Source organism: Bos indicus x Bos taurus, chromosome 19 (assembly GCF_003369695.1).
Source record: "Bos indicus x Bos taurus breed Angus x Brahman F1 hybrid chromosome 19, Bos_hybrid_MaternalHap_v2.0, whole genome shotgun sequence".
Classification (NCBI taxonomy): domain Eukaryota; kingdom Metazoa; phylum Chordata; class Mammalia; order Artiodactyla; family Bovidae; genus Bos; species Bos indicus x Bos taurus.
The window spans coordinates 20,508,421-20,535,519 of NC_040094.1; the positions used below are offsets into that span (position 1 = coordinate 20,508,421).

Consider the following 27,099-nt stretch of genomic DNA (forward strand, 5'->3'; position numbering starts at 1 on the left):
TTTCTGTGTCAAAGGACACTATCAACAGAGTGAAAGGAAATCCCCCAAGTGGGAGAAAATAATTGCAGCAAATCCTATTTCTGATCCCTTATGGGATATCTATGTCCTCGACTTATATCCTGATACACCCACTGGAAGTTGAAAATATCACAAGTTGAAAATGCATTTAATACACCCAAACTACTGAACATCATAGCTTAGCCCTCCTTAAATGGGCCCAAGCCACTTACATTAGCCTACAGTCAAGCAAAATCATTTAACACTAAGCCTATTTTATAATAGTATGTTGAATATCTCTTATAACTGATTGAATGCTGTATGGAAAGTGATCAGCATGGTTGGCTGGGTGCAGAACGATTGTAATCATATCAGCTGTTTACCTTCGTGATTGCTTGGCTGACTGGGACCTGTGGCTCGCTGCTGGTGCCCAGCATCAGGAGAGAGTATTTTTCCCTCATATTGCTGGCCTGGGAAAGATCAAAATTCAAGGTGTAGTTTCTACTAAATGTTTATCGATTTCACACTATCGCAGGTCAAAAATTGTTAAGTCAAACCAACACAGTTTGGAGACCATCTGACTCTATGTGTGTATATATTTCTACCTGCAACTCTAATCTTTTATGATAAGGGTTAATAAATCTCCAATAACTTAACAACCAAAACACACAGCCCAATTAAAAAATGGGCAAAGGACTTTATATACATTTCTCCAAAATGATTTACAGTACCAATAAATACATGAAAGGATCCTCAATATCAATACTATCAGAGAAATGCAAAGCAAAACCCCAATGAAACACCACTTCACACACATTAGAATGATGGCTATTATTGAAAAAGTAAAATAGAATACAATAAACAGATAATAACAAGGGTTGGTAAAGATGTGAGAAAATCAGAACCCTTGTATATGGTTGGGGGGAAGGTAAAATGGTGCAGTCACTGTGGAGAAAAGTATGACAGTTCCTCAAAAAGTTAAACATAGAATTATCATATGATATAGCAGTTCTACGAGCATATGCCTAAAAGAATTGAAAGCAGGGTGTCAGGACTTCCCCAGTGGTCCAGTGGCTAAGACTCTGTGCTCCCGATGCAGGGGGCCTGGATTCAATCCCTGGTCAGGGAACTAGAGCCCACATGCTGCAACCAAGAGTTCTCATACTGCAACTAACAATCCCACGTGCCGCAACAAAGACAGGGGAAGCTTCATGCCGCAACGGGGACCTGGCACAGCCAAATAAATACATATTTTTTAAAAGCAAGGTGTTAAACAGATATTGTACCTCATGTTCATAGCATCATTATTCACAAGTATCCACTGACAGCTGAATGGATAAACAAATGTAGTATATACTTTCAATGGAATATTATTCAACCCTTAAGATGAATTCTGACATGGATGAATCTTGAAGACATGATGCTAAGTGAAATAAGCCTGTCCAAAAGGACAAATATCATATGATTCACTTGTATGAGGCACCTGTGTGTGTGTGTGTGCTCCAACTCTTTGTGTGTCCAACTCTGCAACCCCATGGACTGTAGCCCGCCAGGCTCCTCTGTCCATGGAATTTTCCAGAATACCAGAGTGGTTGCCATTTCCTACTCAAGGGGATCTTTCCGACCCAGGGATAGAAACTGCATCTCCTGCACTGGCAGGCTGAGTCTTGATTTTATCAACAGTGCCAGCTGGGAAGCCCATACGAGGCACCTAGAAGTAGTCAAATTCACCATCAGACAGTGGAATGATGGTCGCTGGGTCTCAAGGGAGGGAGAGATGAGCGGTTTAATTAATTGTTTAATGGGCACAGAACTTCAGTTTGGGAAAATGAAAAGTTCAGTAGATGGACTGTGGTGATGGTTGAGAATACATAAAAGGAGGGTCATACCCACCAGGATAGCTAAAACAAAAGACTAAGAACCAAGTGTCAGCAAGAGCATGGAACAACAAACTCCCATACATCGCTGGTGGGAATGTAAAAGCTGAAACTGTGACCCAGCAATTCTATTCCTATATATTAACCCAAAGAAGAGAGTTCATGTGCAAACAATAATACACACACAAGAATGTCTATAGGGCACTTTATCCATAATAGTCAAACACTAGGTACAAGTCGAATGCCCATCAACAGACAAATTAATTAATTAATTACGGGGTAGTCATAAAATGCAATACTATTCAGCATAAAAAAGAACAAAGTTGAGCTTACAAAGTGAGATAAAAGAATCTCACAGATACTATGTTAAATGGAAGAAGTTAGATAGATAATGGATCATTTCTCTTGCCACTTTCAAGAATTTTTTTCTTTAATTTTTAGAAGCTTGATTATGTGTCTTGGCACGAATTTTTTTTTTTTTAGGATTATCCTATATGGGATTTTTCCAGCTTCTTTAATCTGTGTCTTTTGCCAAGTTTGGGAAGTTTTCATCCATCTTTGCTTAAAATATATTTTAAGCTTCACTCTCTTTTCCTAGGGCTCCAATGACACTATTCTTTTGTTATAGTCTCATAGGTCCCTACAGCTCTGTTTTTCCCATATATTTCTTTTTACTGTTCAGATTTGAGAATTTCTATTTTTTATCATCAAGTTCATTAATTCTTTCTTCTGTCCTCTCTCTGTTCTTCCCTTAAGCCCATCAACTGAGTTTTAAATGTTTGGTTACTGCATTTTTCAGTTCTAAAATTTCTCCTTGATTCTTTTTGATATCTTTTATTCCTCTGATGAGATTTTTCAGGTTTTTATTTGTTTCAAAGATGTTTGTCATTGCTTGTTGAAATATTTTCATGATGCCTGCTTTAAAATCCTTGCCAGGTAAGTCTAGCATCTGTTTCATCTTGGCATTGGTCTGAGAATCCCATGAAATGTTATACAACTACAGTCTAGGGGCCTGAGATGCTAAGAAAAATTGTTTCTGACTTCCCAAAATTATGATAGGAACTGAGAACCAAAGGAACTGGATCTACCATGCAGCAAAGTCCATGAGCCACCAGGGACTTCCCTGGTGGTCCAGTGGCTGACTTCAGGCTCCCAGTGCTGGGGGCCTGGGTTCGATCCCTGGTCAGGGAACTAGATCTCACATATGCCACAAGTAGGAACTCATATGCTGCAACTCAGAGTTCACACGCCACAACTAAAGATCCCGCATGTCGCAGCTAAGACCTGGAACAGCCAAATAAATCATCTAAAAACCAAAAAGCAAAGTCCATGAGCTACCAGCTTGAAGTAAGCCACCTTTCCACCAGGCCTGCCAAGAGATGAACACTCGTAGGAGTCAGGGACAGACCCCCTTCTCTCCACCACCTGGGTCTATATAAAGCTGGTGGTTTAGGGTGAGTGGGGAGATGCTTCTTGGGGAAGGACAGTGTTTGTGAAAAGAACTTCTTCTATCCTTACTCCCCTGGGGTTGGAGAGGGAGGAGTGGGCCTTCGACTAGTTCAAATGGGGATGAGACTCAATAAAAACCTGGCAGTGTCTGCACGATGGGGAGATGGACACTTCATTGCCTATTTGATGTCCACTGAGCCGCCCTGACGCTACTGGAGTGGCAGTGTCAAGAGAGGGCAAGAACTCTCCCCTCAACCCTGCCAGCAACCAGGACCTGCGGGTGCCAGACTTGGGGCGGCTGGAGAGCAAGATGAGCTGGGAGGCTGCTGGTTTGCTGGAAATGAGGAAGCAAGCTCCACCGGGCACAGAGGAAGGAGTGGCAGGGCCTTCCTGCTGGCAGTCAGCCTGAAGATGTCCAGTCTCAAGGGACTCCCACGTCCTGGCAGAGTTGCTTAACACCATAGTGTACCAAGGGAGTATGGTCTGCGTAAGTGGGAAGGAGTATTTCATCACTGACATTGTTTGGTATTTTCTGGGCATAATGGAGACAAACACAGACTGAGTTTTGTCAGTTTTATGATCGCTTTTCAATTTTGTATGGACCATGCCCCCAACACACACGCCCCTCAACATGCCACTTGACATCGATGTCGACACTGAGTCTCTTGCAGGTGGGCTCTTAGCAGGTACCTCGTCTGACCTGAAACAGGGAGTAACCACGGAGGACAGAGGGGTTGACTGACAGCAGACATACTTCGTCCAGCACACACACACACATCTCAGAAGGAAAGGAGCCTCCTGGGACAGGAGGCCTGGGAGAGGAGGCATGTTTGGAACTGAAACAGGATTGAAGTTTTTAAATGGAGAGAATGTACATAACATCGTTAATATTAAGGTTTAATAACTTAAATGAGACTGTTCCCTTCCCACTGCCCCAGCTTTATGGAGCTGTAACTGACAAATAAAATTGTATACATGTGTGAAGTGTACAAAAGACTTTAATAAATGCAAATGACTAATGTTATGGGGACAGCCTGAGAAGTCCTGTTGGTTTCTCATCAACAGAAGCTTGCCTGCAGAAAAGAGGGCTGAGAGTACCACTCTCAGATAAATGATACTATTGATCAATATCAGAAAAATGATATTATTCCTTGTTAAACACTCAGTGAGGTGCAATTCCTCAAGTAAAGCAGCTATATTGGGGGTTTTTTCCTATGATGACGCATAGGTACATTTTTCTGGGAAGACAGTGTATGCTTTCAACCTATTCTCAAGGGGCTCCTGGATTCAAAGAAGATTCAAGAGCATCAGGCTTACAGACAACCCAGTCCATTACCTGATGACACGTTCTTAGTATACTGTGTTCAGCAGACATTGTCTTACCTCTGTGTGACCATGGACAATTTACTAACCCTCTCTGTTCCCAAAGTTCATCACCTGTAAATGAGAATAACACCACCAACCTCATAAGGCTGTTAAGAGCATCAAATGAGTAAATGTAAGGGAAGTGCTTAAAATGGAAGCTGCACTTATGTATTTATATATGTGTGTCCCACTCCAGTGTTCTTGCCTGGAGAATCCCAGGGACGGGGGAGCCTGGTGGCCTGCAGTCTATGGGGTTGCACAGAGTCGGACATGACTGAAGCGACTTAGCAGCAGCAGCATATATTGGTAAAGAAGCTGCCTGCAATGCAGGAGACCCCAGTTAGATTCCTGGTTAGGGAAGATTCCCTGGAGGAGGAAATGGCAACCCACTCCAGTATTCTTGCCTGGGAAATCCCATAGATAGAGGAGCCTGGCAGGCTACAGTCCATGGGGTTGCAAAAGAGTCAGACACGACATAGCAACTAAACAACAGCAAATAGAAGCAATGCTATTATTTTTTTTTTTTTACTACTTTTACTTTCTATTCCTCTCGGAAAGCCAGAATTTCTGCATGAATGTCAGTCTCCCTAGCAAGTGACTCACTTAAGTGATGCCTGTTTCTAAAGTATTTTTTTCCTACAGCAAAGTCAAGACAGAGCCAAGAGCCAAGAAGGGATATTAGCCAAAGAGCTGAATCACATGTCTCACCCAGACAGGGAAAACCCCACAGTTGCCATGCTCAGAACAAAACTGGGTGCCTCAGAATGCACCAGTTTAATAAAATGGGGAAGTTAGGGAGCTCTCTTCCTGTCCTTTGATTTGATTTTGGCTTAATGTCCCTCCCATGAGGGGACAGCCCTTTGCTTCTCAATGCCAACTCATCCCCTCTGTTGTCCATAAAACAGCTCAGTGTTCCAGAAAGAAGACTGTTACTCATCACCCCTGCCATTCACTTGGCATCTTGTGTCTTCCAAAGGGCACACAGCCAAAAAGAATCCACCCCTAGGCTGTCCCCAAGTGGAAACTGTCTCATTTAGAGGCTTCTAATCAAGAGATGGAATGGCCGCATTCAATTCTGTACCTACTTCCTTATGAGGCAATTTCTCTCGATCCAGAGTTGTGAGCTTCCCTCCAGAATGCCTCATAGGAATGATAAGGGTCTCCTTGGTCCGAAACGCACTTGCAACATGGAGGTTTGCAGATGGCTCCAAAGAACCAGATGAGAGAGGGCAAGGAAACAAGTTAATTGATCTCCTATAACTGTGTATCAGAAAAGCTGTTATTGTATATACACAGTCAAACATTGGAACTGGGCCAGTTTGGTAAAACCAATATTTGTCCTTGGTCAGGGACCCACTCTTACTATAGATAGCAGGCAGGGCTTTGTTCTACCATCCCAGAAGTCCATGCTCCAGGTGGAAAAGCCAAAATGTGCCCACTGGGAATTTCCTACAGCTGAGGCTCCTGCTCAGCCCATGAAGTCAGTGCCGTTCTTCACGTCTCCTTTGGCCAAAGGCTGTCCTGGTTGTTTCATTTTCTCTCTTGACAGCATCACACAGGGGTAAATACAGTATTGAGCAACCACTGGAAAAAGAAGAAACTGGGCTTTTCTGGTGGTTTGCTCAAGCTGATTTGTTTGTAGTACCTGTACCGGCTGTGTCTCTAGCATCCATCTTTCTGGAAGTCAGTTCATGATGAGCAACCACTTCACATCCCTGAACCAGAGTTAAAAATAAACGTGACATGGAATTAGGCTTATATTCAGAGCATAATTATGAGTTGACGGCTTTCCTTGGAAGGACCATCATTGATTTATGTTTTCATGATTTCATGGTAAGGTGGGGGCCACTTTTGCTCCTGCAAAACTACAGCTGAAGACATCTCTGAGCAAGTTATCTCAAGTCCCTTACATGAGGATCTACAAAATTTAATTTTCCAAAAATATAATGCCAGTGAATGCTGGCATTCTTCAAACAAAACTAGATGCAGCCCAGCTGCTTTGCTTCTCCATCTCCTCCCCTCCTTTCTCCATCTCCTTCAGATAATGATGATGAAACTCACATGGCCCACCATTTCTACTTTTGCCTTGAGGGTTAGGAAGCTCAGGGTTAAATTTCATGCTCAAACTATTTTATCTACATTTCTGAAAGTACTTCCTATTTTTCCATAACCAGCTTCCGGTCCGTTTTTAAATTTTCCATTTTCACTGTATTTAAAATTAAAAAAACCCTTTCTGTCCTTTGTTTTTTTTTAAATAAAGAGGCAGGCTAAAATTAATTAACTAATTAAACCTGAGTTGGGAAGATCCCCTGAAGGAGGAAATGGCAACCTGCTCCAGTATTCTTGCCTGAAAAATCCCATGGACAAAGGAGCCTGGCGGGCTACAGTCCATAGCATCGCAATGAGTGGGACACGGCTGAGCACACACAATTAAACCTGACTTTGGGGTTAAGTGCCCACGCTCCTTAAAATAGTTGATCATTGGTTACAGCTATTGTTCACAAAGAATTGGCTCTGGGTGGGGTTTGGGTTACTGATTTGAATCTGTTTTCTTGGAGCCAATTTGAATTCACTGGTAAGGCTGAAGGACTGTCACTTCCTACAGTCCTTTGTTCGAAAGGATTGTGTTTTGCATCACAGCCCAGGGAGACAGGTGCAGTGAAGCAAAACAGCTTTTTCTCCTCTCGCCAAACGCTTTGCACAACTACACACATCCATGCTCTTATCTTTGAGCTAAACCTTGCTACAACAAGGAGCCGCCCTGCAACATTCTCAATAGAACAAAAGACTCCTAAGCCTTGGGAAACAGAAGCGGTCCACTTGATAGAACAATTGTCAACTAGTATATTACAAGAACAGCTACATTTGGACTGAGCTCAAGGTTGGTTACAGTGAGGTGTGACTGTTTCTGGTTTACAGGTTGAGTAAACGCAGGACTCAAATTTGCCTTAGGGTTCCTTTATTTACAAAATCAATCAACCACAATTCATTAATTACAGCCCTCAGTTAACTGGAATTTTATCTATCCATCTCATTCCTAAATGTAGATTTTCAGCTTTTAACATAAAAGGCCAAGTTATAAGAAGTTAAGTGTATGTCTGAGAGATAATAAAAGTACTAATATCCAAAGAATGACCTTGATTTAGCTCAAGTTTTTGGCTGTATGTACCCAAATTGGAAGAAGCCTTGCTGTACTCAGCCCATAGAAACTATATTATCCTTGGCTACTGAAGGCAAAAGCATTGTCTCTCAATATAATTTTTTTAAGATTTTTTTGATGTGGACCATTTTTTAGAGTCTTTATTGAATTTGTTATAATATTAATTCTGTTGTATTGGTTTTTTGGTCCTGAGGCATGTGGGATCCTAGCTATCCAACCAGGGATGGAACCCACACCTGCTGCATTGGAAGGTGAAGTCTAAACCACTGGATCGCCAGGGAAATCCCTATAATTTTTATTAAGGACACACAAGTGTATCAATCAAGATAGAGTGAATTTCTGTTCAAGTAAATCAGGAAGAGCAAGATATTATAGCAGTCTCTTCCATAAGCACCCTAGAGAAGCAAGTTTTGCCAAGATGCTTCTCCTTGAGACATTAAAAAATCCCACTCCCACCCCGTGTGACCTGACAGCTTCGAGTCAATTCCTTAAGGAAGCAAGGGTGTTGCAGAAACCAGTACTCGAGAAACCAAGCACCACTCGGAGAGCTGGAGAACACAGGTTTATTACGCTGGCGGGCCCAGAGGAGTTAACACTCCAAGCTCTGAGCCTGGAACAAAGGGATTACAGAGTTTTTACAGACAGACTGTAGTGGGCAACACTAGCTGTTGTTAAACAACAATAGGCTGGTTTAAACTAAGGGGTTTCGCGCACGCACGGTAACAGTGGTCAAGATGGGGAGGAGGATGCCTGTCCTGGACAGGCATGATTAAGCAGATCTGCAGGGGCTGGGCAATTGCAAAGAGCAGGACAAGGGTGAGTGAGATAAACTCCAGTTCCTAGTATTGCAAGTCCCCACTTTCTGAGACTACGTGACCTACGTGATCTAGATTTTGCAAGGGGCAAGCTGAGTTACAGAGGCAGAAGGAGAAGGAGGTTATGTAAAATTTTAACGTTTCCTCTTCAAGGGGAGCAATTAAGTAAGCCCCTGGGCCACAACTACTGAGCCCATCTGCCACAACTGGAGAAGCCTGTGCACTACCCCCTTGCGTTGCAATGAAGATCCCTAGCAGCCAAATAAAAAAAGAGACAGAAGAAGAATGAACCTGACCATCATGGTCAAGAACAATTTGCTAAGGGGGACAGGGATCAAAGTGGGGAGACTAGTTCAGAGGCTATTAAAATAAGTCAGGCAAGAAATGATGGTCACTTGGACAAGGATGGTGGCAGGAGAGGTGGAATGAAGCGGTCAGATTATAGGTATAGAGCTAACAAGATTCGCTAATGGATTAGATAGTGTGGTGGGAGAAAAGGAGAGTAAATGGTGACTGCAAGGGTTTTCCTTGAGCAAGTGGAAGGGCAAAAGCACTTTATCTGAGAAGAAGCAGATGGCAGGCAGGCAGGAAGTCGTATTTGGACACCTCCCTAGAGGTGAGAAGGAAACTACAAACCAGGAATGTGTGGTGTCCTTGAAGCCAAGTGAAGAATGTGCCTGAGGGAGAAGGGAGGAGGGATAACTGCAAATGCTGCTGATGAGATCGCTGAGATGGGGACTGAGAGCTGAGCGATGGATTTAGCAACCTGACAGCCACTGGGGACCTTCACATGTGAGAGAAAGTCGCTCAGTTGTGTCTGACTCTTTGCGACATGGACTGTATAGTCCATGGAATTATCCAGGCCGGAATACTGGAGTGGGTAGCTTTTCTCTTCTCCAGGGCATCTTCCCAACCCAGAGATTGAACTCGTCTCCCTCATTGCAGGCAGATTCTTTACCAGCTGAGCCACAAGGGAAACCCAGGGGACTTTGACAAGTGCACCACTAATCACTGAAGTCCTCAGGCACCGCTCCAAGCATGGAAATTCAGGTTCTGTGATGCGGAAGATGCTGGAAGAAAAACGCGCTCTTAACTCCAAATTCTGCAGCTGTCTTGGGAGTCAAAGCAGCAAGTCACACCCAGACCTGCAACACCATAGACCCTAAGCCCAGAGAGAGTCGCATTATCGATACAAGCAAGTCCATTTGTATGAAAGCAGACAGGGAGCTGCTGGGAGTTCGAAAGTAGGATTCCAAGTTCCCAGCCAATCCACTGGCTCCTGTAACATACTGATAAACCAACCAACTAACCAACTCAGAAGCAAAGCAGTATTGAAAAGGCAGCAGCAGTAGCATTATAAAACTATCTGAGATCTAAACCCTTCCACCTCCAAACAGAAGTGATTAGAATAGTCATTCAGTTCCTTTAGGGCAGGAACTCTGCTTCACAGTCATACACCATGCCGGGAACAGAGTAGATACTTAACAAGGGTTGCTTGTTGATTGGCTGATTGCTATGTCTCTTACATGTTATCTCATTTAATATTCACAATACTCTTCAATATAGTCACAATACTCTTCAAGAATTGATGCTTTTGAGAGTAAAACCTATCTGACCTTTAGGGCATGAAACATCAGAACTTGCTATAATGGGAGATCAGGCCTTTATGTAATCCATTTACATTAGGGACAGAGAGCATTTTCTTTTGCTTGACAGGTTGACATGCCTTCATGTGTTTTCCAGTTAATTAGCAGAATCATTTAGGCACTGAGGGTTTTGATGATCTCAATAAAAATACCTATTTATGTAAAAAAAAAAAAAAAAGAATTGATGCTTTTGAACTGTGGTGTTGGAAGAGACTCTTGAGAGTCCCTTGGACAGCAAGGAGATCTAATCAGTCAATCCTAAAGGAAATCAGTTCTGAATATTCATTGGAAGGACTAATGCTGAAACTGAAACTCCAACACTTTGGCCACCTGATGCGAAGAACTGACTCCTTGAAAAAGACCCTGATGCTGGGAAAGATTGAAGGCAGGAGAACGGGATGACAGAGGATGAGATAGTTGGATGGCATCACCGACTCGATGAACATGAGTCTGGGCAAGCTCCAGGAGTTGGTAATGGACAGCAGCAACATGCAACAAACTGAATATAGGTTTTGGAGTTGGACAAACTTATATTTGAATCCCAGAGTCCCCAGGTGCTCATTATAAAGCTCTGGGCAAGTCATTTATCTTTTTTGAGCTTCAATTTCCTTATCCATAAAATGAGGTAATAATAATTACTTTGAGGATGTTGTATTACATGAGACAACTTGCATAATTGTAGATACACAATAAATGCTATTCCTCCTTTCCTCAACCTAACAGTCAAGGGAGCAGGGGAGACAGAATTATGTAACTGTTACTATTTCTCTGCTTTGTTTCAATGGTTCTCAGAGTGCTATTGTAACCTGTAGCATCACTTGGGAACTTTTAGGATGCCAATTCTCGGGCCCCACCAACACCTACTGTCTCAGAACCTCTGCGGATGGGGCCCAGTAATCTGTGATTGCACGTGCTCTCTGGTTTGAGAACCACAGCTCTGTTTCATTATGGACCCAGTCTGCAACATAGCCACAGAGGAAACTTGAGTAGCTGGGTAACTTGGCAAGATCACAAAGTTATTCACTGAAGACGCCATTCAAATAAGGATCTCAGGCAAAAGAGTGCTTTTATTCCCAACAATAATTACCAATGGAACATAGACTTTTCTCATTTTACAATTGAAAATATGGGACTCTCTGCCTTTGTGAGCCTTGCTAAACTTTCTTATAAGGCAGTTTCTCTGTTCCTGTTTCTTTTCCCTACTCAAAACTATGCCTGGTGGTAAGTACGCTATGTATCTTCTGTTACTCATGGTGAGGAAAAATATGCTAACATGTATAAATACATGTTAATAACCAGGCTCGAAGTAAACAGGCATGCATGTTAATTCAGGTGTCCTTCTAGGAGGGGGAGTTGGCACAACACAGCTCTAAGAAGAAGAGGGATGTTTAGCCCTCTCTGTCCTGTGGCCCTGCAGTAGGCTCAGTGTCATGGCCACAGCATCATAGCTGGGTGTGTATCCAGCCAAAGCACTGGGGGTGGGAGGGGAACAGATTTTCAAAGTACGGTAGTCCTGGACAGCACGTGCTGGTAAACCGGCTCTTAGGGGTGTCCTGATTTTCATGGTGAAACACTCTCCCTACAGATGATTTCAAGCTACCATGGTCAAACATCCTGCTAGCAAAGTTGCTGAATCTTCAACCACCAGCAGTGGGCAGTGGAGCTGGCCCCAGCACACCGCTGTGACATCGCCTATCAGCGGGCCCCATTTTGACATGGCAGCTGGCACAGTGTTTTGCTTATTGTACTGGCAAGCGCCTTCAGAATGCTTTGCAGTATGCCTCCTGAGGCAGTAATCACACTGATCGTGACTTGATGAACCCTGCCTGATTCTCAGGAAACCAAATTTATATGTTGGATTCTTTCAGTAGAAACAATTATTTTGACTTTACACCTATTTTGACGGGCACTTGTGAAAGCAGGATGACCAAAATTATTATTTTCAACTAAATAGAATGTTGACAATAATATGAAATAGATTAGAAGGTAGAGATAAGCTCCTTCCTTGAAAATCTCTTCAGAAAAAATTATTATAATACATAAGTGTATGTTTATATTATATATTAATAGAAGAGTTTTATAAGTATTAAATAAACAGTCTTTGGCATAATTTTACATGGTTAGATCTTCAGGAAATTTTATTTGTTCCAATATTTCTATGTATTGCTGAGAAGAATGGAGTGAATTATAGTATTCTGAAGTGAGGTAGTTGACCTCAATTACACAAAGGATAGGAAATTTTTAGAAAGAAGATCATGGTTTTATTTTTTGCCTGTAGTCTCAGGATTAAATTCACTATCAAATTCTTTTTTCTATTCATTCTTAAATTATCCCAAGATTCTTGTAACCTCATAAATAAGACGGTAGACTAAATCAAATGCATTTCAACATTTTATAAATTCTAATCTTAAAAATATAAACCTATTTATTCATAAAATTTATTTTTAATTTATATCTAGCAGAGTATTTTGTTTTTTAAGAGAGCGGAATTTTTAATATTTATTTTTATGTATTTATTTGGCTGTGCCGAGTCTTAGTTGTTGTGGCTTGCAGGGTCTTTAGTTGCAGCATGTGGGACCCAGTTCCCTGACCAGGGATCCAATCCAGGCCACCTGCATTGGCAACACAGTCTTAGCCACTAGACCACCAGGGAAGTCCCTTGAAAACAGTTACTGGTGGAAGTGAAAATTGATTCAACTTCCATGCATGGCAACTTCACCACCTCATTCAAACTTACAAATATATCGATACGTACCTTTTCACCCAGCAAGTCCATTCCAGGAACTTACTCTACCGGTATACTTGCCTTGTATGAAATGACATTTGCTCAGCATTATTCACTGCAGTGTTGTTTATAATAGCAGCAGAATGTGTCTCTCAATAGGAGATGACTGAAAATGTTGTGATGCCTCCGTGCATCACAGTGAACTAAAATGAACCATGCTAAGTCACTTCAGTTGTATCTGACTCTGTGGGTCCCCGTAGATGGCAGCCCACCAGGCTCCCCTGTCCCTGGGATTCTCCAAGCAAGAACACTGGAGTGGGTTGCCATTTCCTTCTCCAATGCGTGAAAGTGAAGTCGCTCAGTCGTGTCCGACTCTTAGAGACCCCATGGACCGCAGCCTACCAGACTCCTCCATCCATGGGATTTTCCAGGCAAGAGTACTGGAGTGGGGTGCCATTGTCTTCTCCAAAAATGGACCATAACAAAGGATAAATGAAGCCTTCTGTGCATTTGAAAAAAAAAAAAAAGAATCCCAAGATACATTATTAAGTCTTAAAGAAAATCAAGGTCAGAGCAGTTTATAAATGACTACCATTTGTGTGGGTTAGAAAAACCCAAATCAACAATAACAATGGGGAAAAAAAAAACAGGCAAAGGGGAAAATATGTACAGCTTTTCTGTACTTAGCATGACTTGAAAAGGAGACCCAAGAAACTGGTAACTTGAGAAAGGGAAACCGGACGGCTGGGGGTGGATTGTTGTTGTCGTTTAGTCGCTAAGTCATGTCCGACTCTTTTTCAACCCGCCAGCCTCCTCTGTCCGTGGGATTTCCCAGGCAAGAATACCGGACTGGGTTGCCATTTCCTTCTCCAGGGGATCTTCCCCACCCAGGGATCGAACCTGCGTCTCCTGGATTGCAGGTGGATTCTTTTACCTCTGAGTCACCAGGGAAGCCTGGGGAGTGGGTTGAAGGGAGACTTTTACAGTGTCCCTTCTGAATTTTGAACTATGCAAACATCTTACCAATTCTAAAACTAAAAAAATTCACGTGGCAAGTACTCATTGGCTAAAGGAACTAATGAACTAGAAAACTGATTTATTAAATAAAGGGCTTCCAGTCAATACTCCTCTGTGCTCTTTAGAGGAAAAGGTTTTAGAGACTCCTAGCCTCTGCCCCTTCCCTAATTTTTGGCAGAGTCCCCACAGGGAATCACCAACAGAGGTGCTCTCCGGGCCTTCAGAAAGGCATGTGGGAAGAAAATATTTATTCCGGTCAGCTGGCATAATTTCCTGGAAAGGCCTCCCTTTTTCATCCTGAAACCATGCTTTCATGTGGCCCCACAGAGAAGCCAGTTGGAAGACTTTGCCAAGCCTGTTTAATTAGACTCCTTGCTGAAAAGCTGAGCCATTGGTCTCTGAGGTAGCAACTGGCCCCAAAAGATGGAATCACTTCTCCACAGGGAACTCTTTTTACAAAAGTCTGATAGTTAGGCCTTCCTGCATACAAACCAGCATCTAAAAATTATTTACAGTATTGAGAAAAGCAAAGTGAATAATACCAAAGTCTCCAGAATTGCAACAACCCGAAGAGCTGGTCTGTGAGTGCTGATTAAATTCCAGGGGAAAGGGTAGTGAACAGCACTGGTATGTGCTTTGGGCAGCTCGGATGTCATCACTTGGGCTTGATAAGGAGGATGAAAAGGAGACTGACGACTTCCCGGGAGGAGGCTCCGGGTGCTCCGGGTGCCAATGAAGGAGAGTCCCATCCTACAGGCCTGCAGGCCAATAACAAACGGAGGGGAAAAGAATGGGAGGAGTGGGGGCCTTAACCCCTTCTCCCCCCATCTCCTTTTGTACTATAATGTGATCGTTTCTATAGCAACCTTACGGAGAAAGGATTACTGCCCCCTGCCCACCCCACTCTGCAGATGAGGAAACAGCCTCAGAAAAGGGCAGCAACTTGTCTAAAATCTTTACAACTAACACGTGTCCAGCTCAGGAAAAGAGCCCAGGGCTCTCTACTGCTGGAGTTCATTCACTTTAGGATTTTTATCAGAATTTGTTTTAGGAAGGAAGACTAGAATTTTTTTTAACCTTCTATCTGATTAAGTCAGACAGCGTTCCTTGCCAAGATTTTTTGCTACTTTGTGTGTGTGTGTGTGTGTGTACTGTGAGGGATCTTAACTCCCCAACCAGGGATGGAATCTGGCCTCCTGCAGTGGAAGCATGGCATCTTAACCACTGTACTGCCAGGGAAGGCCCTATTCACTTTTTAAGTCAGAAACAATCATTTAGCTTCTAAGAACTTATGCCATTTTTCTAATATTGCATCTCAATGTGCTATTTGGCATCTGTACATTATTTCCAACACAAGGAAGATGAATTCTTCCTTTTTCTTTCCTTCTCACCTTGGGTTCGTGCATATGAGCTCAATGAGGGATCCTCAAATTGTTTTATCAGTCAGAAGACAAAGAGAAAATTCCCAGGGGTCCCAGGACAGCCAGAGCCCCTGACTGGAGGTAGGATCTGGCTGCTCCGGTTACTTGGGTATTCACTTTCCATAAACTGTGTCTTTTGACTTTTCTGAAGACAAAACTGGGAGATACAATCTTACGTTAGCCGTATGGACTTGTGTTAGACCTAAGAAAAACTTCTTAACGTATGATAAAAGAATGCAAGAAACAGATAATATTAATAAAACCAATGCTTCTTGTGCGTCCATAACTATTGCTACCCTGAAAGGAGCACTAATTCAAGCTGAAAGGGAGAGATGAAGGCGACAGGTGTGCGTGAGTGTGTGTGCTCAGTCGCTCCATCATGTCTGACGCTGTGATCCCAGGGACTGTAGACTGCCAGGCTCCTCTGTCTATGGGATTATCCTGGCAAGAATACTGGAGTGGGTTACTATTTCTTCCTCCAGGGAATCTTCCCGACGTAGGGATCGAACAAGAGTCTCCTGTGTCTCCTGGATTGACAGGTATCAGGGATCAAAGATCAACGAGCAAATTATTCATCTCTGACTGGTCAGTCAAGAAGATGTTGAACTGCCTTGCACACAAGGATGTTGCCTAGTACTATTGGTGATGTAATTTGAAGATCATTGAGAATGTATGTCTTCGTCAACCTGAACAAATCCAAAATGACCAACAAGGAAAGTAAAGGGCACCAACACCTTACCTGCCTTTTCACCATGATGGTTTCTGTCTACCAGGACCCAAGGTTCAATTCACTTCCAAACAGCAAGGACCTGGCTAATTCCTCTCTCTCTGTTCCCACAACAGCTCACCGAGTAAGTTCTAACTTGATGATGAGCAATGGAGGGCCCCATCAGGTTCTGATCCATCACTGAGAGCTTTTGTTTTTTCCTGTGGATTAGGAGTAAGAGGCTCTCCTGTCATCTCACTTAATGGAAGTGAGAACTAAATGAGATAATAATATAGGATAGTGCTTTGAAAAAGTTGAAAATTTGATATTCAAATGTCATGATTTTATTGTTAACAACAGCAATTGTTTCTTGCTTTCCCAGCTAATTTTTTTTTTCCTGTTCTTAGAAAAAAAAAAGAAAGTAATAATTGCTACAGCCTTCTCAGGAGCATGGGAATGCTGTTCAGTGAGAGCTTTCTAAATGGCTGTTTATTATTAACACCCACAGAATTTCTTCTTTTACACATCTCTTTTGGAATGGAGAGTCCTCTAGGGAATGGATGGTACCATCCACTTTCTGTGAAATGCCTCTTGGGTCTGACTCAGTGTAAATGATGAAGTAGGACAGTTGATCATCTTGATACAAACACACGCCTCCCCACAGCTGCATTTCTGCCTTCTGTTTCTCTGACCCAGTCCTCTACCCTCAACTTTTCCTTGATTCCATCCACCGTGCTTATGAAGGGGTTTCGGTCCCCCCATAATTTCTATTAAGTCGTTCTAAAGATCCCTTCCATAAACACACAACCCATAAAAAGCAGTATGATTGCTGCCTTTGGGCAGCATCAGACTATCTTTTAGCTGCTCCCCTTCCAACCAGACTGCTATGCCAAGCCCCTTCCATCAGGTGACTGTTGAGAACACACAGCCACCACCCCCTGTAGCAGCCACCACCTGGCTGAGTAATCCCATTCAATCGGCAAAACTTGACTGAGTGTTGGAGTCATACAAACCCAGCATCAATCCTGGTTCTACCATTAATGTCTGTGAGAGCCTGGGCCAGTCCTTCTCTCCCCTGAGCTTGTGTCCTCATCAGTCAATGGAAACATGAATGCTTCCTCTCATGGTGGCTGCCAGAATTCAAGATAACATACACCAAGCACCACCTCCGTATCAAGTACCCACGAAACATGCAGAAAGGGTAGATATTGAGTAACTATGAGAAACGTTCTAGAGATGGTAGAATTCTTAGGGAGAGATCAGAGTTGCCTGTGGACAGAGGTCAAGAAAGACTTTGTAGAGGAGCTTTGCAAGAAGGGTTAGGAGTCTGGCAGATGGACTGAGGGGAGGGCACGCCAGGCAGGGGAACAGAAACAAAGCTGGGACTGGAGCCCAAACCCCTGGGCCCAATGGGGCAGGTAACAGGATGCAGCTGCAGCAGAGTAGGAGTGGGGAGGGAGGCTTGGGAGAGGAGGCCAGAGCCAGGAAGAAGCTAGATCAGAAGGGCCTTTTAGGGTCATTGTTAAGTTGTAGGGCACATGGTTTGGCCCACAATATAGTAAGATTTTTGCAGCAATGGCCATGTCAGAATACATTAATTATACTAGCAACTAGATAATGAGAATTGAACATCATATATTATAACCCTCCAAAATATAAGGGTCTCTGAGCTGATGGAAACCTTTGTAACCCTTCCAAGTCACACCAGGGTCTGCTGAGAGGCTGGTCCAGGAGGGATATCTCAGCAAAAGCTGGAGATGGAAGAGAACAAGGAGAGAATATCCAAGACCAAATCCTTGAGGGTCAAGAGAAGAGGAAATAAAACATAAATCTTAAGCCCAGGGATCAAGGAACTCAAAGATACAGGACTGAAATGATGTGACCTGGGAGGTAGAATGAAAGACATGTGAATTAAGAGCACTGGCTTTGAATTCAATCTCAGCCCTACTGTCCACTGGCTGTGTGACCCTGGGCAAATTGTTTTACTTCTCTGGGCCTTAATTCTTTCATCTGCAAAGTGAGGCTAATAATAGTACATACCGTTCAGAGAAAATTGAAGCAAGGCACTTATCACTTGACTGCCTGCAGGTAATAAGTATTAAAGATATAATAATCCATAAAAGTGATTCCAGAATACCCTCTTTCCCTCTCTTTTTTCCCCCTCTACCATCTTGCCTGCTGTCTTCTTTTGTTTTCCTTGCAAAACCTAAAAGGACAGTATTTTCAAGAATCCCTGTCTTCAGCAATGTTTTGCCTTTCTTCGTTTTGTTCCTGAGGCCAGAGAATAAGTTGGGAGATCACCCTCCCTTGATCATGGAGGAAGCTATGACATAAAGGACTCCAAATCCTATTAATGATGGTTGGGCCATTTAAAGAAAAACCATGCAGTGAAATTGACTTCTGGGGGCAAGTACAGGTCTATGAATTTCAACACATGTACACATCCATGTGACCACTACTACAATAGGACGCAGAACCGCCTTTTCACCCCCACATCTTCCTCGCACTACCTCTTGATAGATACACGCTCCCACCGCCCCAACCTCTGGTAACCACTGATGGGTCGTCAATTATTGTGGTTTTGTCTGAGACTGTCATATAAGTGGAATCATAACCTATGTAAGCTTGGTTACATGTAAACCGTGCTTCTCTTATCGTCATAATGCCACTGAGATTTACTCAAGTTGGCTTATGTATCACTAGTTAGTTCCTTTTGATTGCTGAGTAGTATTCAGCAACTCAGCAATACTGAATTCAGCAATTCAGTAGTATTTGGACCTTTTGAAGAGAATACACAAGCATCCTTGGCGCTATTTCTTTTGTGTAGGTTGCCTTAGTGAAATTCAAAGCAATTGGTTCCAAGTAACAAATGGTGTATTTTTAATGTCTTCAGCCATGCACTCAGTTCTTAACTAATTTTCCCCTATGAGAAAGTGATGCCCTCAAAAAAAAAAAAAAAACCATATAACTTAATATATGCTTCCCCTATTGGGAGATAATCATTGAGAGAGGGCTATAGGTAGGCATCACTGGCATCCCACCGCACATGGTCCTCCTGCCTCCAGCCAGGTTCCAGGCTTCCCACATGGTCTCACAGGCAACTGTACCATGGATCTTCTGTGACAGCTTCCAAAGCCACTCCATGCCTACCTCAAGTGGCCTCGGTTTCAGCTGTCTGATGCCCCACCACTGCTCCCCAACAAGAGGACCAGCCATGTCTCTGGGGTTTTTTGTTGCCATGCTCACGTCACTCTCCTTCACTTCACTCCTGCGAGCCCATTCACATCTGCAGCCACTCATTTCTTCCTCCCATCAAAGGCCCTCTCCTGACCAGAGGTTTTTTTTTCCCAGCTTTATTGAGATATAACTGACATGTGACGACCTTGTGTAACAGGTGTACAATGTGTGGACTTGATGCACTTATATGTTGCAAAATTATTACCGCCATTAATGATTAAAAACTCCATCACCTCATAAAATTACCATTTTTATTTTGAGAACATTTAAGATATATTCTCCTTGAAACTTTCAAGTTTATAATAAAGTATTACTAGCTGTAATCACCATGCTACACACTAGACCCCACAGGACATATTTATCTTATAATTGAAACTTTGTACCCTTTATCCCCCCTTTCATCCCACACCCCAGCCCCTGGTAACCACCACTCTACTATCTCTATGAATTCAGCTTTTTTAGATTTCTCAGTTCAGTTCAGTTCAGTTCAGTCGCTCAGTCGTGTCTGACTCTTTGCGACCCCATGAATCACAGCACGCCAGTCCATCACCGACTGCCAGAGTTCACTCAGACTCACGTCCATCAAGTCAGTGATGCCATCCAACCATCTCATCCTCTGTCATCCCCTTCTCCTCCTGCCCCCAATCCCTCCCAGCATCAGAGTGTTTTCCAATGAGTCAACTCTTCGCATGAGGTGGCCAAAGTACTGGAGTTTCAGCTTTAGCATCATTCCTTCCAAAGAACGCCCAGGACTGATCTCCTTCAGAATGGACTGGTTGGATCTCCTTGCAGTCCAAGGGACTCTGATATCATATATAGTTATTTGTCCTTCTCTGTCTGACTTATTTCACTTAACATAATGTCCTCAGGGTCCACACATGCTGTTGCAAACGGCAGGATTTTTTTCTTTCCCATGGCTGAATAATATTCCATTGTATATTTATATATGTCACATCTTTATCTATTCATCCATTGACAAGACACTTAAGTCAATTCCATATCTTGCCTATTGTAAATAGTGCTGCAGTGAACAAGGGACTACAGGTATCTCTGCCATATCCTGATTTCAATTCCTTTGGATACATACCCAGAAGCGGGGTTGCGGGGCCACGTGATAGCTCTATTTTTAATTTTTTAAAAAGAATCTCCACGCTGTTCTCCATGGTGGCTGTACCAGTTTACATTCCTATCAATCCTTGCTAACACTTAGCTCCTCTGACCAGAGTTGTAATTCTTGTATCAGAATCCTGAACAAGATGGCCTGGCTCTTGCAATGTCATAGTGCACTCTAATTATCAAGTCTTTGATTTTTACTCTCTCTCAGTCTCTAACACTGATGAGAATAGCTTGAGTTGAGTCAGGGGAACATTTATAGTGTTGCACCTCAGTGTTGCTTCCAAAATTGTCCTTCCTTCAACCAGGGTCTGCCCTAAAGCATTTTGTTTCTATCTTCCCAAAATTTAAATTTTCAGCTCACTGGGTGTGGTGGATGGTCTCCGAAGGTGGCCACCATCAATGTCTCTCTCCATTGTATGGGCATGCTACTCCTTCCATCAAGATGTAAAGTCTAGGAACTACGCTGGTGGCCCAGTGCTTAAGATTCCACTGTCCCAGTACCTCCATTGCAGCAGACATTGCAGCAGATCCCTGGTTGCGGAATAAGATCCCACATGCTGCACATAGTGCAGCCAAAAAAAAAAAAAGGACGTACAGTCTAGTTCCTCTTTCCTTGAATCAGGGCTAGCCCTATGACTTGCTCTAACCATCAGAATGAGGCAGAAGTGTCACTCCAGTCCAGACTTTGAGGAAATGCAAAAGGTGCAACTCATGTTCTGAGGAAAGCAGCCACCACAGAGTAAAGAAATGCATGGTCTTCTGAATGACAGACCATGTGGAGAGAAGCCACACAGAGGAAGACCAGGGTGCCACACATGTAAGTGAAATCTTCCCAAACCTCTCAGCTCAGCCCAGCCACCATCTGAACACAGCACAGAGTGGCCCAGCTGTCATTACTTGCCACCACCCAACCAAGCCCTGCCTGGATTCCTGACAGACAGAATAATGAGAAATAAGAAGTCACTGCCATTCTGAGCCACTGAATTTTGAGGTAACTTGTTACCCAGCAATGGATAAGAAAAACATGGAAAGGTAATCCTTCAGGTTTTCAAGAGGTGGCTTTCACCCTTTTCCTTGCTTCAGCATCTCAGGGCACAGCCAGACCTGTGTTTCAACTTGTCTTCATGCTTCTCAGAAGGGCTTGAAGGTCTTTGTGCAAACAGAAGCCCTGGTCACTTCTGAAATGTGCCCTGACATGCCAGCCCCCACATGTGACATGAAAAGATGACTCCTTCTCTCTCCTCACATTTCTTTTCTGTTATGATAGAAGTTTTTAGGACGTTAAAATGAGTTTGCTTTCCCTAATCAGTGAAATAATGTATGTGTGTGCTAAGTTGCTTCAGTTGGGTCTGACTCTGTGCGACCCTGCGGACTATAGCTCACCAGGCTCCTCTGTCCATGGGATTCTCCAGGCAAGAATACTGGAGTGGGTTGCCATGCCCTTCTCCAGGGGATCTTCTCCACCCAGGAATCGAACCCGTGTCTCTTACATCTTCTGCATTGGCGGGCAGGTTCTTTACCACTAGTGCCACCTGGGAAGCCCAGGAAATAATGTACAGAGAGAAATCAAATTGGCTGCAGACAACCTCCAGAGCAAGGAGACCCCATGCAATTAACAATCACAGCAGCTACATTTATTTAGTGTTAGCCATGTACCAGGCTCCAGGTTAAGTATGTTATATGCAGTATCTCACTGAATCCTCAGAACACACTGGGAGACAGCTATTATTTTTGTCTCCATTATACAAATGAGAAAAGTGTGGCTTAGTAACACTGAGTAACTTTCCCAAAGTCACATAGCTATTAGTCCATCTTTTAACAAGATCAGACGTCTTCTTCTGGGCTGTGGTAGCCATGTACACATCACAGAGACGCCTCAGTTCAGTGCTTTCAGGCACGGAAAGTGCCAAGGACAAGACCTCAGCACTCCCCGGCCCTTTCCATTCCCTGGCATATGTAAAAAGCAACACTGTAAGTATGGCACGCTGGGATAATGGGTTGAGGTTGCTTCAAGTGGAGGTGACAAGCCTAGGGCACTCCAGCTGGGAAGCTCAGTTAAACTTTTTGTAATCCAAGGTCACTTCATTTCCTCAAGTCTTTTTGTATCTCTTAGACTTCTAAGAGGGGATGAGAATTTTTTATAAAGTTTTTTAACATAACAATGTAGATAGGTTATCACCTCAGAGCCTTTGGAAGAGCAGCCTTCAGTCTCTAGAAAGGGCCCAACCTGGGAAATGTGAGTTCTTGAGATGTGACCCTCGCTCGACAAATGTTAGCCTCTGTAAGCTTGTTTCTCTCTGAAGAAAGGGGAGAATCATCTCACAGGATTATAAACTGTGCACAGTTGAGTGCAGAAGGCACGAGGACTGGCCCTTGTTCCCAGTAGAAAACTTCAGCTTTGGACACCACTGGAAAGAGAAGACAATTGTTTCCTTCAACAGAAACTCATCAAGGAGGGTCAGTTCAGTTCAGTCGCTTAGTCGTGTCTGACTGTCTACAACCCCATGAACCACAGCACGCCAAGGCTTCCTATCCATCACCAACTCCCAGAGTCCATCCAAACCCATGTCCATTGAGTCAGTGATGCCATCCAACCATCTCATCCTCTGTCATCCCTTCTCCTCCTGCCCTCAATCTTTCCCAGCATCAGGGTCTATTCCAATGAGTCAACTCTTCGCATGAGGTGGCCAAAGTACTGCAGTTTCAGCTTCAACATCAGTCCTTCCAATGAACACCCAGGACTGATCTCCTTTAGGATGGACTGGTTGGATCTCCTTACAGTCCAAGGGACTTGCAAGAGTCTTCTCCAACACCACAGTTTAAAAGCATCAATTCTTCGGTGCTCAGCTTTCTTCACAGTCCAACTCTCACATCCATACATGACCACAGGAAAAACCATAGCCTTGACTAGACAGACCTTTGTTGGCAAAGTAATGTCTCTGCATTTTAATATGCTATTTAGGTTGGTCATAACTTTCCTTCCAAGGAGTAAACGTCTTTTAATTTCATGCCTGCAATCACCATCTGCAGTGATCTTGGAACCCAAAATAATAAAGTCTGACACTGTTTCCACTGTCTCCCCATCTATTTCTCATGAAGTGATGGGACCGGATGCCATGATCTTCATTTTCTGAATGTTGAGCTTTAAGCCAACTTTTTCACTCTCCTCTTTCACTTTCATCAAGAGGCTCTTTAGTTCTTCTTCACTTTCTGCCATAAGGGTGGTGTCATCTGCATATCTGAGGTTATTGATATTTCTCCCAGCAACCTTGATTCCAGCTTGTGTTTCTTCCAGTCCAGCGTTTCTCATGATGTACTCTGCATAGAAGTTAAATAAGCAGGGTGACAATATACAGCCTTGACATACTCCTTTTCCTATTTGGAACCTGTCTGTTGTTTCATGTCCAGTTCTAACTGTTGCTTCCTGACCTGCATATAGGTTTCTCAAGAGGCCAGTCAGGTGGTCTGGTATTCCCATCTCTTTCAGAATTTTCCACAGTTTATTGTGATCCACACAGTCAAAGCCTTTGGCATAGTCAATAAAGCAGAAATAGGTGTTTTTCTGGAACTCTCTTGGTTTTTTGATGATCCAGCAGATGTTGGCAATTTGATCTCTGGTTCCTCTGCCTTTTCTAAAACCAGCTTGAACATCTGGAAGTTCACGGTTCATGTATTGCTGAAGCCTGGCTTGGAGAATTTTAAGCATTACTTTACTAGCATAAGGTATCAAGGAGGGTATCTTCTAGAAATTAACGACAGACTGGGTGGTACCTTTCAGATACACTGGGATTTGTTCAGTTTTCTCCTGGCATCTAATTTCATTTTCTTTTTAGGAGTTTTATTGAGATGTAATTCACCTACCAGACAATTCACTTATTTAAAGTACACAATTCAGCGGTTTCTGACATACTCGCAGAGTTGTACAATCATGATCTGATTTTAAAATATTTTCATCACTCCATAAAGAAACCCCGTACCAATCAGCAGTCACTCTTGCTCCTCCCAGCACCTACGTCCCAAGCCTCTAAGTTAATCTACTTTACGTCTCCATAGATTTGCCTACTATGGACATTTCACATAAACGGAATCATACAACTTTGCACTTTGTGACTCGCTTCTTTCATTTATCATAGCAGGTTCACCCATGTCACAGGGTGTGTCCGGGCTTCATTCCTTATTGTTATTGTATGACTACACTACATTTATTTATCTGTTCATCAGTTGATGGATATTTGGGTTGTTTGCTTTCCTTTTTGCTATTATGAATAAAACCATGAACATTCATGTACAAGGGTTTTGTGTGGACGTGTGTCATTTCCCTTGGGTATATACACAGGAGTAGAATCACTGAGTCACATGGAACTCTACATTTAACATTTTGGAAAACTTTTGAACTGTTTTCCAAAGCAGCTGCAACGTTTGACATTCCCACCAGCAGTATATCAAAGTTCCAAGCTCCTCAAGCAGTGGTTTCTAACACAGCCAATTATGTACAGGGGCCCCAGACCACAGAGATGAAATCAACAGCATAGCCAAGATGAAGAATCAGGTAAGAATGCTTATTTACGTACATGCCTAGAGGTTGGAGGTTGAGCCTAGAAGACAGGTTGGCCCCCTGGGCAAATCCTATCACTCCAATTCAAGAATTTTAAAGATTCAGGGTAACAGGAAGGTGCAAACATCAGAAAAACATATTTTCAAAGTGATTAACCATTTCTCAGCCAGCAAATGTTACGTGTGTTTATACATGTGGGTTAATGTCTATAAACAGGAAACTTAATAGGGAAAAAAACACTTATTTAGTTTGATTAAAAACTAGATTGCTGTGGATAGTCACAGGTGCCCAAAATGAAATCTCTCCATATCTCCAGAAACCATACAGAGAGGAAATAAGGAGAGGAAATTAAACCATCCATAACCCAACCTTTTTGACTATGCCAAAGCCTTTGACTGTGTGGATCACAATAAACTGTGGAGAATTCTGAAAGAGATGGGAATACCAGACCATCTGACCTGCCTCTTGAGAAATCTATATGCAGGTCAGGAAGCATCAGTTAGAACTGGACATGGAACAACAGACTGGTTCAAATAGGAAAAGGAGTACATCAAGGCTGTATATTGTCACCCTGCTTATTTAACTTCTATGCAGAGTACATCATGAGAAACGCTGGGCTGGAAGAAGCACAAACTGGAATCAAGATTGCCGAGAGAAACATCAATAACCTCAGATATGCAGATGACACCACCCTTATGGCAGAAAGTGAAGAGGAACTAAAAAGCCTAGATGAAAGTAAAAGAGGAGAGTGAAAAAGTTGGCTTAAAGCTCAACATTCAGAAAACGAAGATAATGGCATCTGGTCCCATCACTTCATGGCAAATAGATGGGGAAACAGTGGAAACAGTGTCAGACTTTATTCTGACACTGCAGACAAAATCACTGCAGATGATAATTGCAGCCATGAAATTAAAAGACGCTTACTCCTTGGAAGGAAAGTTATGACCAACCTAGATAGCATATTAAAAAGCAGAGATATTACTTTGCCAACAAATGTCCATTTAGTCAAGGCTATGGTTTTTCCAGTGGCCATGTTTGGATGTGAGTTGGACTGTGAAGAAAGCTGAGCGCTGAAGAATTGATGCCTTTGAACTGTGGCGCTGGAGAAGACTCTTGCGAGTCCCTTGGACTGTAAGGAGATCCAACCAGTCCATCCTAAAGGAGATCAGTCCTGGGTGTTCATTGTAAGGACTGATGGCTGAGGCTGAAACTGCAGTACTTTGGCCACCTCGTGCAAAGAGCTGACTCACTGGAAAAGACCCTGATGATGGGAGGGATTGGGGGCAGGAGGAGAAGGGGAGGACAGAGGATGAGACGGCTGGATGGCATCACCGACTCAATGCACGTGAGTTTGGATGAACCCCGGGAGTTGGTGATGGACAGGGAGGCCTGGCGTGCTGCAGTTCATGGGGTCACAAAGAGTCAGACAAGACTGAGCGAACGAAGTGAACTGAACCCAACCTTGACGGAAGTACAGATGGAATTTTTGATATATCCGCCGCCAAGTGGCTTCAGTCGCGTCTGACTCTGTGTGACCCCATGGATTGCAGCCTACCAGGCTTCCCTATCCATGGGATTCTCCAGGCAATAACACTGGAGTGGGTTGCCATTTCCTTCTCCAATGCATGAAAGTGGAAAGTGAAAGTGAAGTCACTCAGTCGTGTCTGACTCTTATGGACCCCATGGACTGCAGCCTACCAGGCTCCTCCGTCCATGGGATTTGCCAGGCAAGAGTACTGGAGTGGGGTGCCATTGCCTTCTCCCTTTTGATATATAAAAGGTGCTTAATGTTTGTTGAACCAATGAATTAAGTAAGTAAGAAAATGTGATTGGCATCCAGATTAAGGCCCTAAATGAAAGTACCCACCAACACCCAGCAAGGAAATTATAGCTTCTCTGGTGACTCAGATGGTTAAGAATCTGCCTGCAATGCGGGAGCCCTGGGTTGGATCCCTGGGTCGGGAAGATCCCTTGGAGAAGGGAATGGCTACCACTCCAGTATTCTGGCCTGGA

At 43.2% G+C, this 27,099-nt stretch overlaps 1 protein-coding gene across 4 annotated transcripts in view; it reads right to left on the minus strand.

Moving 5' to 3' along the window:
• Positions 1-403: 403 nt before the first annotated feature.
• The window catches only part of LYRM9 (LYR motif containing 9), a 43,445-nt gene continuing 16,749 nt past the window's right edge, over positions 404-27,099 (minus strand). For 2 of the 4 annotated variants that reach the window (XR_003506714.1, XR_003506715.1), the window contains one exon: positions 22,144-22,939. The gene's annotated coding sequence lies outside the window, so the exon portion shown is untranslated. Of the gene's footprint in view, positions 468-22,143; positions 22,940-24,193; positions 24,215-27,099 lie in introns of those variants that run through there. The other 2 variants (XR_003506716.1, XR_003506717.1) reach the window with 2 other exon arrangements.